Source organism: Macrobrachium rosenbergii, chromosome 53 (genome assembly GCF_040412425.1).
Source record: "Macrobrachium rosenbergii isolate ZJJX-2024 chromosome 53, ASM4041242v1, whole genome shotgun sequence".
Taxonomy (NCBI): Eukaryota; Metazoa; Arthropoda; class Malacostraca; order Decapoda; family Palaemonidae; genus Macrobrachium; species Macrobrachium rosenbergii.
In genome coordinates this window covers 6,525,324-6,540,323 of record NC_089793.1, presented here as the reverse complement: position 1 = coordinate 6,540,323, position 15,000 = coordinate 6,525,324, and the positions used below count along the sequence as shown (strand labels likewise).

General features: G+C 37.4%; 1 protein-coding gene across 3 annotated transcripts in view; it reads left to right on the top strand.

The window, feature by feature from the left end:
* The window catches only part of LOC136834240 (uncharacterized), a 205,292-nt gene that overhangs the window by 82,536 nt on the left and 107,756 nt on the right, over positions 1-15,000 (top strand). The window lies entirely within an intron of this gene.

The window sequence follows — 15,000 nt, the reverse complement described above, 5'->3', positions numbered from 1 at the left end:
GTTTTTATAATTTGCCGTTAGCTTGGCGCCTTTGTCACCACGGATGATTACGGGGGTGACTTTACGAGTATGTTAATGATGTCTGGTATTTGCCAGCGGCCACCTTCCAAACACAAAGACATGCAGTATAACATATAAGATACAGGCTGTGCAGTGAGACTCTACAATGTCTTGAGCTGGGGAAGTGACCCAGTTACCATGTTGAGAAGTACGAAAAGCGGATCATTTGTTAACCTCGTAAAAACTCCTCAGCAAGAGGACATTTCCTTTGGAAGAGGCGCTGAGAGAGAGAGAGAGAGAGAGAGAGACTCTTCAGCAAGAGGACCTTTCTTTGGAGGAGGCGCTGTTGAGAGAGAGAGAGAGAGAGAGAGAGAGAGAGAGAGAGAGAGAGAGAGACTTCAGCAAGAGACCTTTGAGGCGCTGTTGACAAAGAGAGAGAGAGAGAGAGAGAGAGAGAGAGAGAGAGAGAGAGAGAGAGAGAGAGAGACTCTTCAGCAAGAGGACCTTGAGGCGCTGTTGACAAAGAGAGAGAGAGAGAGAGAGAGAGAGAGAGAGAGAGAGAGAGGAGAGAGAGAGAGAGGGAGAGAGAGACTCTTCAGCAAGAAGACCTTTGAGGCGCTGTTGACAAAGAGAGAGAGAGAGAGAGAGAGAGAGAGAGAGAGAGAGAGAGAGAGAGAGAGAGAGAGAGAGACTCTTCAGCAAGAGGACCTTTGAGGCGCTGTTGACAAAGAGAGAGAGAGAGAGAGACTCATCAGCAAGAGGACCTTTCTTTAGAAGAGGCGCTGTTGACAAAGACAAAGAGAGAGAGAGAGAGAGAGAGAGAGCAAGACTTTGAAGGGCTGTTGACAAAGCATCAGAGGACCTTTGAAGAGGCGCTGTTGACAAAGACAAAGAGAGAGAGAGAGAGAGAGAGAGAGAGAGAGAGAGAGAGACTCTTCAGCAAGAGGGACCTTTGAGGCTTTGACAAAGAGAGAGAGAGTTGAGCAAAGACTCAAAAAAAGAGAAAGAGAGAGAGAGAGAGAGCGAGAGAGAAAGACAAAGAGAGAGAGAAAGAGTCAAAGAATACAAAATTAATTGCTCTTGGGATCCCATCGAGTGGAGAACCTTCACTTGATTAAGTCTTTCAAAGTGGGCACCCTTCAGGTTTCAAGTCCTTCGTATAGACTCGCTTTCGGACGGACACGGCGGTTTGTGATTCCCTTGAGAAGGATACTCTTCGGAAAAGGACAGTTCAAGGTGGACATCCTTCATAGTGTTTGGGATCTGTTCTTTGTTGGGTATTTTTTGTGGTGGGGGTGGTGGGCACTCGAGTTTTTCCATAGCAGGAAGAAGCCCGTTCAGATAAAGAAGCTGTTGGGAATGGACCTTCAGTAATTAGATAATGTTCCGCTCATAGGGTCCTCTAGGATTAAAAAATTCCTTCAAACTGAGCAACTGAATTAGTATCCCACAGGTCTGAAAATAGAAATGGGCTCCTAGAAAAAGGTGTAAAAGACTGGACTGTAATTCTACAGAAAGGTCTAGGCGCTTGAAGTAGTTTCCTACAGTGAAGTCAAATAGACAGACAGAAAGGTGTAATTAACGGAAGTTTTTCTGAAGGAAGGTCTAAGCAACTAACTTCAATTTAGGTCTGATAGACAGGCACGCCTGTGACCCTACAGAAAGGTCTACATGACGGTAGTGCTTTTCTGCAGGAAGATCTGAGTAACAGAAATACTGTTCTCATGGAGACAGGATGGACATTCAGAAAAGTAAATGACAGAAGAAATGTTTGTTTGTCTACAAGAGGGTCAGAGCAACAGACATGCTATCCTGCAGCAAGTTGTGAGACAGAATGTGACATACAGGAAAGTAAATAACAGCAATGTTCGTCTACAGGAGTGTCCAGAGCAACAGATCTGCTATTCTACAGCAAGTTCTGAGAGACAGAAATGTGCCCATGCAGAAAAAATGTCTAAAACGACGAAACCGTTTTCATACGGGATACCTTGGATACAGAAAAGTCTAAATGACAAAATTATTCTTCTACGGGAAGGTCAAGGCAATAGGCCTGCTGTCTGTCCTCCCAGCAAGTTCTGAGAGACAGAAATGTGCCCATACAGAAAAGCACTAAAACGACTGAACCGTTTTCCAAGGGGATCCTTGAGGGACGCCCTCGCAAAGATGATGCTCCTGTGCCCGTGAGCATCCTACAAACAAGTCGGAGGAAAGCGGAAAAAGCGGTTCCAGTTACCGCACTCGCGAGCTGATGACATTCAAGCTAGAGCGGACCGCAAGAACCGCACCCATCTTTTAGACTTATGCTAATCGGCCCTGTGCTCATAAGCCGATTCCTATTGATCGGAAGGGCCGCTGGGACAGGGCGTGGCTTCTGCCACTGCCCCAATTAATAAAAAAAAATAAAGAAAAAAAAGGAGAAACCTGGCCTCCAAGTGTAACAAGTTGTTTATTATCGTCTTCCCTATCAGACGGATAGGAATTCCATAAAAGTCACTTTTTATATTGGTTTGTTGGGTCCGTTCCTAGTTGTTGCGAAGCGATTAATTTCTGGGGCTGGATGTGATACTTTGTGTTTAGGAAGGTCCAGTAGTAGTAGTAATAGTAGCAGTAATAATAGTTGTGTTAGCAGTAATAATAGTTGTATTAGTAGTAGTGTTGCTGAGACTGACTCCTTACATTCGAGAGAGGCTTCATCATCATTGAAAAGCAAGGCTATTGGATTAAAATTTGGACTGATGCAATCGTTAACACTTAGGAAGATTCATTAGTAACGGTAGTAGTAGTAGTAGCAGTATTAGTAGTAGTAATATTAGCAGTAGTGGTAGTGGCAGTATTAGTAGTTGCTGTATTGCTACTGAGGCAACTGTTTCCAAGGTACAAGATGTCTTCAACTTATTTAAAACTCCTTGCACAGTCGCCTTAGACTCCTAGCGTTATTACTGCTTATGTATGCAAATATTTATATATGTTTGCTTATATTTAACCTTATTTATTGTCTCTCTCTTCGTCTTTTTAACATTTAATTGTTCCATACTCTGGAAGTTTGCTTTGCAGTTTGATGGGCTTTTAGGCTGGTGTTAAATTCATTTACGTAATTCATCATTATTATTATTATTATTATTATTATATTATTATTATTAATTATGGTCCCTCATTATTTTTATTTTATTATATTTTTTTTATTATATGCTGTTGTAATCGTCGTCGTCTTCCAAACATTCTATAGCTCAAGATTCTCTCTCTCTCTCTCTCTCGTATTTCCATACTAGGCCTTTGAGAGAACTTTTATAGCTTGTGATACCTTTTTAAAAAAAATTAGATGCGGGAACTCTTGATGTATGCGTTCATGTGACTGGGAGGTTGATGAGATAAAATGTTCCCGTTTCGGCAGAAAATATTGAAGATTTTGACCTCATTCCGAGTTAAGAATCCCCTCCCCACCCCAACCCCACACGCCTCTAAAAAAGTTAAAGTATAGATTTTTAAAATTTTATATATTTTATACTGTTAGAAAAAGAGGGACAGCTTCTTCTAGAGATTATTATTAGTTCACTTTTTAATTCTGATTTTTTTTTCATTCAGTTTTGTAACTCGTTTGACAATTGGAAGTTGAAAATAGACTCTTCGTATTTTGGATTTCAAAATATATAATTGAGGTTTTATTTTGGTGAGTCAAGATTTTTTGGGTAGTACCCTGTTTCGTCTGTGCTTTTTCGAATCATTAATGGGTATGTTAGTTAGTCTTAATGTCATTTCTTTGCTTGTCATTGATTTGTTCTCATCTGTCAGTGTACCTGGCGCTGGGTTGTCTTCATAAAACGAAAGTAGAATCGTACTCTATTATAGAAAAACAAAGAATGATTGCTTTCTGTGAGATGGTCGAAGGAAAAAGCAAAATAATTTTTCTCGATGATGAGGACAAAGGAGAGATGTGATTTCTTTTGAATAACAAGTAAAAAATGAGCCGGAGCTTCTTCGGCGCAATCGAATTTTCTGTACAGCCGCTACAGCGTATAATCAAGGCCATCGAAAACAGATCTATCTTTCGGTGGTCTCGGTTTAATGCTGTATAAGCCGCGGGCCATGAAACTTTAACCACGGCCCGGTGGTGGCCTGACCTATATCGTTGCCAGATGCACGATTATGGCTAACTTTAACTGGAAATAAAATAAAAACTACCGAGGATAGAGGGCTGCAATTTGGTATGTTTGATGATTGAAGGGTGGATGATCAACATACCAATTTGCATCCCTCTAGCCTCAGTAGCTTTTAAGATCTGAGGGCGGACAGAAAAAGTGCGGACGGAGAGACGATAGTTTTCTTTTCAGAAAACTAAAAATGGGAAGAATTTCATTGTTGCTATCATGAAGATGAAATGCAGTCGTTCAAAGGTGACTGCAAAGAAAACAGATTTCCTTGATGACGACAGCGCTAAAATCGCTGTCAGTGGCGAAGAAAATGAAAACTATAATCGTTTTTAGATGTGGATAAAGGAAGGATTAATTGTTCTCCGGTTGAAGAAGAAAAATAGTTTTTATTATGATGAAAAAAGGAAATCATCAATTAGAAAAAGGAGAAGGTAATTGTAATAATTTTTTTACTGACGGAAAAAGGTTAAAAATAATTGTTCTTTATAAGAAAAAATCAGTTATTCTCCATGGCGCATGAAAAAAATTGTTCTTGGTGATAAAGTATGATACAGGATTTTCTTTCTGATGGAAGAAAGGAAAAAGTAATTGGTGTCTGACTGGAAAAGTAAGGTAATTGTTCTTTGGATGAAATAAAAAAAAAAGTTTTTTATATAACGAAAAATTTAAAAATCGTTCCTGGCAGCAAAAAAAAAAAAAACTTGCCCGGTAACAATGGTAAAATAATTATTATCAGGTGTAATCAAGGTAAAAGTTATTGTTCTCGAGTGTAAAGAGTTGAAAGTAATTTTATCTGATAGGAAAAATGAAAAATATTTTTCCTCTGGCTGAAAAAAAGATAAAGGAAATTGCTGTCAGTTATGAAAAATGTTCTCTGGTAGGAATGGAAAAAATGATAATTCTTTGGCGGGGGAAATAGGACAAAAATAATTACTTTCAATATGGGCTGGGAAAAAGGATAAAAATAATTGCTCTTTACGAGGGTAAAAACAAGAATGAGGAAGTGCCGTGGAATTGCAGGATTTGCTCGCGCACGAACACAGCCAGTAGGTCATCTTTCCCCTTCCTCCCTACCTCCCTCTCCCCCCACTCCCACCCCCAATAACGTGTGTGTGTGTGTGTGTGTGTGTGTGTGTGTCTGCGCACAATAAATATCTACGTCTGGCCTTGTCACTACAAAAGAAGTCCTAGAAAGTGATTTTTCTCGCTCGGATACGCTCCAGCTCGTTTTGCTTAAATACCCTCCTTCCCCCTCCCTTTCCCCTCCATGTTATCCCTCCCCTACTCCTCCCCCTTACTCAGCATCCCCCACCCCCACCCCCACCCCCACCCCTGCTCTCAAGCTCGGCTCTCTAATCTGCTTTAGCATCGTTTGTGGAATCCATATTTTAGTGGTGGCATTTTAATAGTATTTTAACCTCGGAAACGTTATTCTTCTTTATTGTTCTTTACTTTTCTTCTTCTTCTTCTTCTTCTTCTTCTTCTACATCTATATTCTTGAATTCTCTATCCGCCTCTGTGTTCTCGGGTAGGTTTGTTGTTATCTGAGGTCGACCGGAAGTATCGTTAAGGATATTGTTGCTTTTTCACATGAGGTTTTTGACTCGAAGTTTTAGACTTTACAGATCGTCTGGCTGTCGCTATTCAGCATGGAGAGAGAGAGAGAAGTTTGGAAGGATGACGAAAATGAGTTTAAGAGCTTCTCCCTGTTGTTGCATTTTTATGTATTTTCCGTTTATATTCATAAATGAATTATGATTTTTTTTATACTGTTTCATTGCTTTTCTTGGTTCTTGCCAAATTTTTTTTTTTTTTTTGCCGTCATCGGCTTTTGATTGATTTATTTATTTCCCTGAATTATCCGAGAAGAATTCTTCTTCTTGACGTTTCCCGAATCTTTTCTTCGAGCCGATTAGTTCTTTTCCTGGAATTGTCTTGAATTCATTCTTCTCCTTGAACTGTCCCAAACCACGTGTCTACCTTTGAACGAATAATTTGTATTTCATGAATTTACCTGAATTTATTTCGTCTTCTTCATAATTTTCCTAAATTAACATTTTAATTTTTCCATTTTGGTTCTTTCTTAATTTTCCTGAATGACCTCTTTTTCTCTGAATTGCCTCGAATCTCCTCTCGGTAAATATCCATGAATTAACTCTCATTCTCCTCCTTAAATCGTCCTGAATCACTTTTGCAAATTGTCCTTAGCTAACTCTTTTTTCCTGAGTTGTCATGGATCTTTCCTTACCCTTGAACCGCCTTTAGTCACTTCTTATCAGTTTCGAAATCTTCCTATTTCAGAAACAGGAAGTAACGCCAAGAGTCCTTCCTGTAATAATGCAGTAGATGCATTCTTTGTGTTCCTTTCCTTTTTTGAGTTGGGTAGGTGGGGGTTGCTCGGCTACACACACACACCCTCTACCCGTCCTTAGCCCTTAGAGTCTTAGACCCTAGCCCCTAGCCCATATCCCATTGCTCCTATCCCTGTGCCCTTAGCCCTTAGCTTGCACATTTAGATTGTAATAATGATAATACAGTCGATTCATTCTGTGTGTTCCTTTCCTTTTTTTGAGTTGGGTAGGTGGAGTGTTTAGCTCCACACCCCCCTTAGCCCTTAGCCCCCAGCCCTTAAACACTAGCTCTTAGAACCTAGCCCTTAGCCCCTAGCCCTCTTTGTTTATCGTAATAATAGTACAGTTGATGCGTTCGTTGTGTTTCTTTCCACGTTTGAGTTGGGTAGTTAGGTGGGGTGATTAGTTCAACTCATCATCCCCCCCCTCATTCTCCCGCAACCCTTAGCCTTTAGAACCTTAGCCCTCTTATGTATATTGGTTTGCTCAACTGACTGAAATATCTATGCGAATATTTATGGCCAATGGATCGTCCCAGCTACCACAGATAATTTAAACAGTGTTGTAACCTCATAATCTCTATTCTCAAACCATAGACTTTGCCATAACCATTGTGTATTGGTTTTTCGTAGCTTTGGAACTGAGCTTCCCTTTTGGGGTTTACTGTGGAGTATCAGTGTCATTTGTTGTAGCTGATGAATCACCTTTGTTATGTCATGTGGGGAAGATTTAACCAATATTCTTAAACCATAGGGTTTGCCATAGTTTCTGTGCAGGGGGCTTCCTTAGTCTCTGGTATGACGTTTTTTTTGCTTGATTTGGCGTTTTTTCTTTGTTTTATTACGAGATTTTATTTTATATATTTAATGTTGTTGTTATCGATAAAATCCATCCCTTTCAAGTCAGTATTGTATTCCCGTTGATCATTGCAAGAACTATCGACAGCCAAGAAAATAGTAGTGTTCAGAGGAAAAGATACGATGAAAAGAAAATGAATAAGAAAACAGATAAAACAACGAATACAGGCATAAAATACGAAAACTCTACAAGCAAGAAGACGACTGCAGGCCCAGCCAAAGAAAAAAAAAAAAGCAAAATACAAACAACAGTCCAGATAAAAGCGAGAACAGAGATAAAAACCAACGAAAAATGGAGAGCAGATACAGCGACCGCCGAGGTATTTCCTGGAAGAGTGCGGCGGTCTCGCTCCGGTAGTTCCACATGGGCATGGCATACCCAGGACCCACTATATGAGACTTCAGTGGGTACTGGGCATGCCGGAGGGATCACACTTCCTCTCCGCGTGACGATAAGGGGAGGGGAAAAAAGGGCTATGACGCAAGGTTGAGCCAGCCAGCGATCCTGATGTTGGGCAATTCTGATGGGGAGAGAGAGAGAGAGAGGGGGGGGGGAGCGAATAGTCAGTGCGTGGGTATTGTCTATGGAGGGAGGAAGAGAAATTAAGCATTTAAAACTTCATACTTCTTTTACATCTTACTTCATCTGCAGAGAGAGAGAGAGAGAGAGAGAGAGAGAGAGAGAGATTCATAGCGTGGCGTTGTTTGGGTAGAAGGAAGAGAAAGGAAGCATTTAAAATTTCATGCTTTACTTCATCTACAGAGAGAGAGAGAGAGAGAGAGAGAGAGAGAGAGAGAGAGAGAGATGGTCAGAGTATGTGTGCGTGGCATTGTCTAGAGAGGAAGAAAGAGAAAGGATGTATTTAAAAGTTCATGCTTTATTTCATCTAGAGAGAGAGAGAGAGAGAGAGAGAGAGAGAGAGAGAGAGAGAGAGAAAAGGGGAATAGAACTCTGAGTAGACATTTTAACCTATATAGAACGCATCATACATCAATACATATGTATGTATGTATGTATGTATGTATGTATGTATGTATGTATGTATGTATGTATGTATGTATACACATACACGCACACAAAGAAGGGAAAACCTATCAAAACAATCACATGTGTATCAAACAGCCTTGATCAGTTTTTGTTTTCCTTCCCGTCGACTGTGAAATGACAGGATGCCTTTGATCAATTCAACTCCCCCAGAGCGTTGCCTCTCCTAATCTAGGAAAAGACGTTCTGGATATGCGGTCTCGTGCTTGTCATTGCACTGAGGTCTGAATGATTGTGATAGATACATACGTAAATGCATGCATATGTATACATATATATATGTACTGTATATAGTATATAATATATAATATATATATAAATATATATATATATATATATATATATATATATATATATATATATATATGTGTGTGTGTGTGTGTGTGTGTGTGTTTTTATGTATGCACCAGTAAATCAGGTTTCTTGGTATGGTAGAGAACGGCATGATAGACGAATATCATGTGCACAATCATTATTTAGCTTTACTGATGCCCATTAAAAGGGGTATGTTATGTTTGGTATCGCTACGATTTCCCATAGCATTTTTGTATATTAGAGAGAGGGAATGACAGATATTTCTGTTACCTTTATTATTTAATTTAACCTGTATATTTGGGAACGAATGGGTAAAGCATTTTCGCAAGATGAATTATAAAAATTTATTTTAAGTTTAAAGTTTGCATAATGATATTTTTTATGTGGCCTTTATTATTTAATTTAACCTTTATATATGTTCTGTAAAAAATTAAAAATAAATGTTGGAAATGAATGTGTAAAGCATTTTCGCAAGATAAATTATAATTTTTTTTTCAAGTGTAAAGTTTGAATAATGAGGTATTTTTTTTATGTGTGGATGTAACAATATAACAAATCTTCTTGAACAAAACTATCATTTTTTTCACGGTCAGCGAAGAAGATCTTGAAATTTTTCTAGTCATTAATAGAGAGCTTACAAGAATTTTCTTTCAGAAAAGAGGAAGACAATTTAAAGTGAAAAAAACTTAGTTCTTGCTTCAACGTTAAACGATTTTTTTTTACCTGGGGGTAGGAGAAGGGGAGAGAGCAAGAGGTAGAATAGAGCTAGTTGCCAGACTGATTGTGAAAGAGAATAATGAAGCACAATGTAGGAGAAAAATTCGAGTTTCTGTGTTCCCGCAGGTGAAAAGGTTTCAGTTAAAATAAATATTAGTATTATATATTTTTTTTACCAGGCAATATGTGTATGATAAAGTATCTATATGAGAAAGTAATCCACTGGTAAATGAAGCAATATATATATATATATACTCATGTATAAATATATATAATTATATACATAGAGGGAAAGAGAGAGAGAATAGTTACTATAGAGGAAAAATTTATAATGCAATTGAACCACAGAGAAGTGTAAAACAACAGGAGAGAGAGAGAGAGAGAGAGAGAGAGAGAGAGAGAGAGAGAGAGAGAGAGAGAGATAATGAAAGAGAAAAACAACAGAGAAAGGAAAGAGAGAGAGAAACAGGAGATAAGGTAAAGAGAAACAAAGAGAGAGAGAGAGAGAGAGACTAAAGGAACCTGTCGGCAGATGACTTGGCATAAGTATAAGGTTGTGGTGATTTCCTTTGGCTTTTATAAACTCCCCCACTTGGATGTTTTACTTTCACATGACGAGGACCGTGATGATGATGATGATGATAAGATGGTGATGATGATGATTATGATGATAATGCACATCACGACATGGATGATGATATATTTATTCTCTTTATCTGTTTGCGGGGGGGAGACGAATTCGCTGGGTTCACTTGTCGTCTTAATGAACATTTTTTTTTATTATTGTATTTGGTTCATGTTTGACCTTTTTGGGTTATTGGTTCTGTCGTGAGTTTTCATGTGATTAGATTTATATAGTATTTTATTTTCATTTGATTAAACTATATATTAGTTTACCACACACACATTTATATATATATCTATATATATACAGTACATATATTTATATACACACATATATATATATATATACATATATTATATATACATATTACATATATATATATATATATATATATATATATATATATATATATATATATATATATATATATATATATATACATATATATATATATATATATATATATATATATATATATATATATATATATATATATATATAGAGAGAGAGAGAGAGAGAGAGAGAGAGAGAGAACCCTAACAAACTGTAAGGCAATTTTTTCCTTTGTCGGTGTAATTGTGTGTTTGTTTGTTTGTTTTTCATGAGTCCAACACTTTCCTTAGTCATCGAAATAAACAGCTCTTTCTTCTCTTTTTTTTTTACGGTCTGGCTTTGTCTTGACGTTCCTGGATTTATTTTTTGCAGATCTTCGCCATAAACAGAGATTTGTCCTGGGAAATTAAATGAAAATATGAGAGTTTGGGAATTAAAAAACTTTATTTATTTTATTAATTTTTTATGTTTATTTATTTATTTATTTAGTTATTTATTAATTAATTTATTTATTTATCTGTTTATATATTTATTTATTTATTTATTTATTTATCAATTTATATATTTTTTTATATGCGGGACTAAAGGAATAACTGCACAAAACAAAGCAAATGATACGCTGTTAGTCGGCCAGACAATTCACTTTTTTTTCATCTCACTGATGTTGTTTCTTTTGTTGTTGTTGCTGTTGTTCTTGTTGTTTATAATTAAGTACTAATTCACATATTTACTACGTAATATGTCCGATTGTTGTTAGGGCTTATCTGCTCTCGCCGCCAAAACATTCATATCATAGAGTGAAAGGTACAGTTGAAGTGGTTATAACGTTCACATTATCCTTGTTCAATTTTTGTACCCATTTGTTCCTATTCCAAGAACATTTGTTCCCGTTCCACGAACATCGTTCCCTGAGATAATGAATGTTCGGTTCCCATTCCCAGACCAGTGTTACCTGAGATCCTGGGTTTGCAAACGAGTAAAGCTTCGTCCTCAACCAGCCTAAGTGAGATGTCATGGTCCAAGGTCAGTTCTTGCCATTTAGAGGAAATCGAACGCCTGAAATCAGGCTATTGTGGAGACCTGTCAGCGCACTGAATTCTCCCCTGATTAAGAGTCATGTTCTTGTATTTGACGCTAACGAGGGTTGTCGTTTAATATATTTCTTTTTTTTTTTTTTGAGGTACACTTTGTGCTACAGGATTCTCAGCGTTTCCATAAGGCACCATTTGAGCCAGAGTTGTCTGATCTTATTCACAGGGTGCACTTTGTGCTGCAGGATTCTCAGCGTTTCCACAAGGAACTATTTGAGCTAGAGTATTCCCAGCTTATTCACAGGGAACACTGTGCTACGGGATTCTCAGCGTTTCCACAAGGAACTATTTGAGCTAGAGTATTCCCAGCTTATTCACAGGGTACACTTTGTGCTACAGGATTCTCAGCGTTTCCACAAGGAACTATTTGAGCTAGAGTATTCCCAGCTTATTCACAGGGAACACTTTGTGATACAGGATTCTCAGCGTTTCCACAAGGAACTATTTGAGCTAGAGGATTCGAAACTTTTTTCACAGGGTACGGTTTGAGCTAGAGGATTCTCAGAGTCTTCGCAAAGCGCCATTTGAGCTGGAGTATTATACATTTTTTATTGCCATGAGGCTGTATTTTAGCTAGAGTATTCTCGGCTTTTGCACAGGTTACCATTTGAGCTAGAGGATTCTGAGATTCTTCACAAAGTACCATTTGAGCTCGAGGATTCTCAATTTTTTTTCCATTAGGCACCATTTAAACTAGACTGTTCTCAGATTATCCAAAGTGTACCATTTAAGCTAGAGGATTCTCAGCATTTTCACAGGTTACCATTTGAGCTAGAGGGATTCTGAGATTCTTCACAGTACCATTTGAGCTCGAGGAATCTCAATTTTTTTTTTTTTTCCATTAGGCACCATTTAAACTAGACTGTTCTCAGATTATCCAAAGTGTACCATTTAAGCTAGAGGATTCTCAGCTTCTTCACAAAGTGTCATTTTGGCTAGAGGATTCTCATTTTTTTCCCATTAGGCACCACTTGCCTAAAGGAATCTTAATTTTTCTCCTTAAGACACCTTTTGAGCTAGGGGATTCTGAACCTTTTCTTTTTCAAGAGGTACCATTTGAGCGCGAGGATTCTCACTTTGTTTCCACGATGTACCCCTCAAGGATTCCTAGAATTGTACACCTTAAAGTGAAATGATTCTTATCCTATCAAATTACCATTCCAGTCATAGAATTCTACATCTTTCCTTGTAGGATACCCATTCAATTGAGGTTCACAGGGCATCCTCCAGTTGAAAGGGTTCTTGAACCTTTTTCACAGGGTAACCTATGGATTAGATTATTCTCAATTTTTCCATACCATTTGAGGGACTCAATTTTTTCCTACAAAGTTCCCTTTGGGTTGTCAAACTTTCGACCCGTAGTGAAACTAGATAAAGAATGGTTATAGATTAAGATTTGTCATTCCAGCACCCGAGAGTGAATGATTTTATATTAATACTGACACTTTATACAATAAATTCCACATTTAAGCTTACCGTTGTGGAGCCCGTAGATCCGTAGCTTACATCTCAAACTTCTCATGTTTATTACCGTCAATTTTGACGGTACGGGTCCACACTAGTTCAGTACAAAATCGCAAGATAACGGAGACAGCAGTCTATATGCATATATATAGTAATATATGATAATATATATGTAATATATATATTATATATATATTATATATTTTAATATATATATATATATATATATATATATATATATATATATATATATATATATATATATATAAACAGATTAACATTTTATCAAGTTCGGTTGAATAGTTTTCTATGTAAGTATAGGAGAAGCTTTACAGAGGAATTTTAAATTATTTATTTGTAATGCACTCTGCCTGCAACTTTATATATCCTTTTACAGGTTGTCACATCATTCTTTTAACTCTTTATTTATTTATTTTTGTGAAATCTCTGCGTAATTTTTTGGTTATTTATTATTTCTGTTTTACGCATAATATTTGTATTAATAATAGATAATATTAAATATATATATGTATATATATTGTGTGTGTATAGTTGTGTTCGTTCTTGCTGATATTTTACTAGCACATAATTTAAATAATTTCTGATAAAAAAATCTTAATCTTTTTATATTTTTTCGTCTTTTTTTCTGCCACTAAGAAAGGCAGCAGTCTGCAATTAAAAAAAAAACACTTTTAAATTCAGTTCAGGGACAATAAAAGTTGAAAGCATAAAGTGGCGAGCGAATGAAACGAGAAAAAGTCGATAGAAATTGAAAATGCAATTAACGATAATTATCGCATATGAAAAAGTATCGATAATACTTTCGCGGCAGAAAAATGGGTGGTCAAATTTTGAGATCGAAAATGAAAGTCATCGAGACTCAGGCAACACCATAAATTAGGAAAGGCCACAATTTCGACAAATGGAATGGAGAGAAAATGAAAGAATTAAGAAATGTATACTAGGCTATATTTCTCAATCTATATCTTTCTTCTGCTTCTTATTTATTTAGTTTGTACAGACAGCTTAGTTATCATAGATTGTAAGTGAAGAATACAAGAAATGAAAGATTTCCGGATTTCAGACGAAGACGATATAGATTATTTTTCTAATTTTTTAACCTTTTTTTCTTTTTAAGAAAAAGGCTTCGTTATTATTCTTTGCCCTGTTTCTTTGTCTGTTTACCGTTAATTCAGTGAACTTAATTCCAAAAGGAAAAAAACAAAAGCAAAAAATAATGGTGTTCTTGGCATAATTTTTTGGCAAAACAAATGTTTTTTTTAGATGATTTAGTTTTGAAAGGAAAAAAATGGCATCGTTTTGTGAACATGATACTACTACTGCTATTACTACTACTACTACCACTACTACTACTACTACTGCTATTAGCAGTAGTATCTAATATTACCTTCTTTCTTCCCTTACTGTTTTATCACCACTTCCTTTTTCTCTTCCCTCCCGCCCCTGCCCACTCTTGTCTCTTCCTCTTCCTACATTTTCCTCACTCTTTCCTTCCGTGACTGTTTCCTATTTCCTCTTTCTCCTCCCCTCCTCCTCCTCCTCCTCCTCAAAGACTTCCTTCTCTTTCCATCCCTTTTTCTCTCTCTGACTTTCTCTTTTCCTTCTCCCTCTGCCATTCATTCCCTTTCCCCTCTCCTGTATTTTCAATTCCCCTCCCCCCTCTTATTTCGTCAATTTTCCTGACCTCTCATTCTTTTCTTTCCCCTTCCTCTCACTTATTTATTACCCCTACCTCTGTTATTCCTTTTGTCTCCTGTTATTTCCCTTATTTCCCCCTTCCTCTGGTCTTTCCTCCATATCGTCTCCCTCTTTTATTTATCTCCGTTCTCCTCTCCCGTTTTTCCTCCCTCTCCCGTCCCTCTCACCCTTTTCTTTCCCCCTCCCCCGCCCTATCCTCTCAATCCTCGTATTCTGTCATTTTCTCTCGCCTTTCCAATCCGTAGGGGGATAGTCCCGTCAGTGCACCCTCACGCTGTGTGCAATTACTAAAGGTTCTTTCAGCGTCCCTTACCTAACAACCACTTTCATTCCTT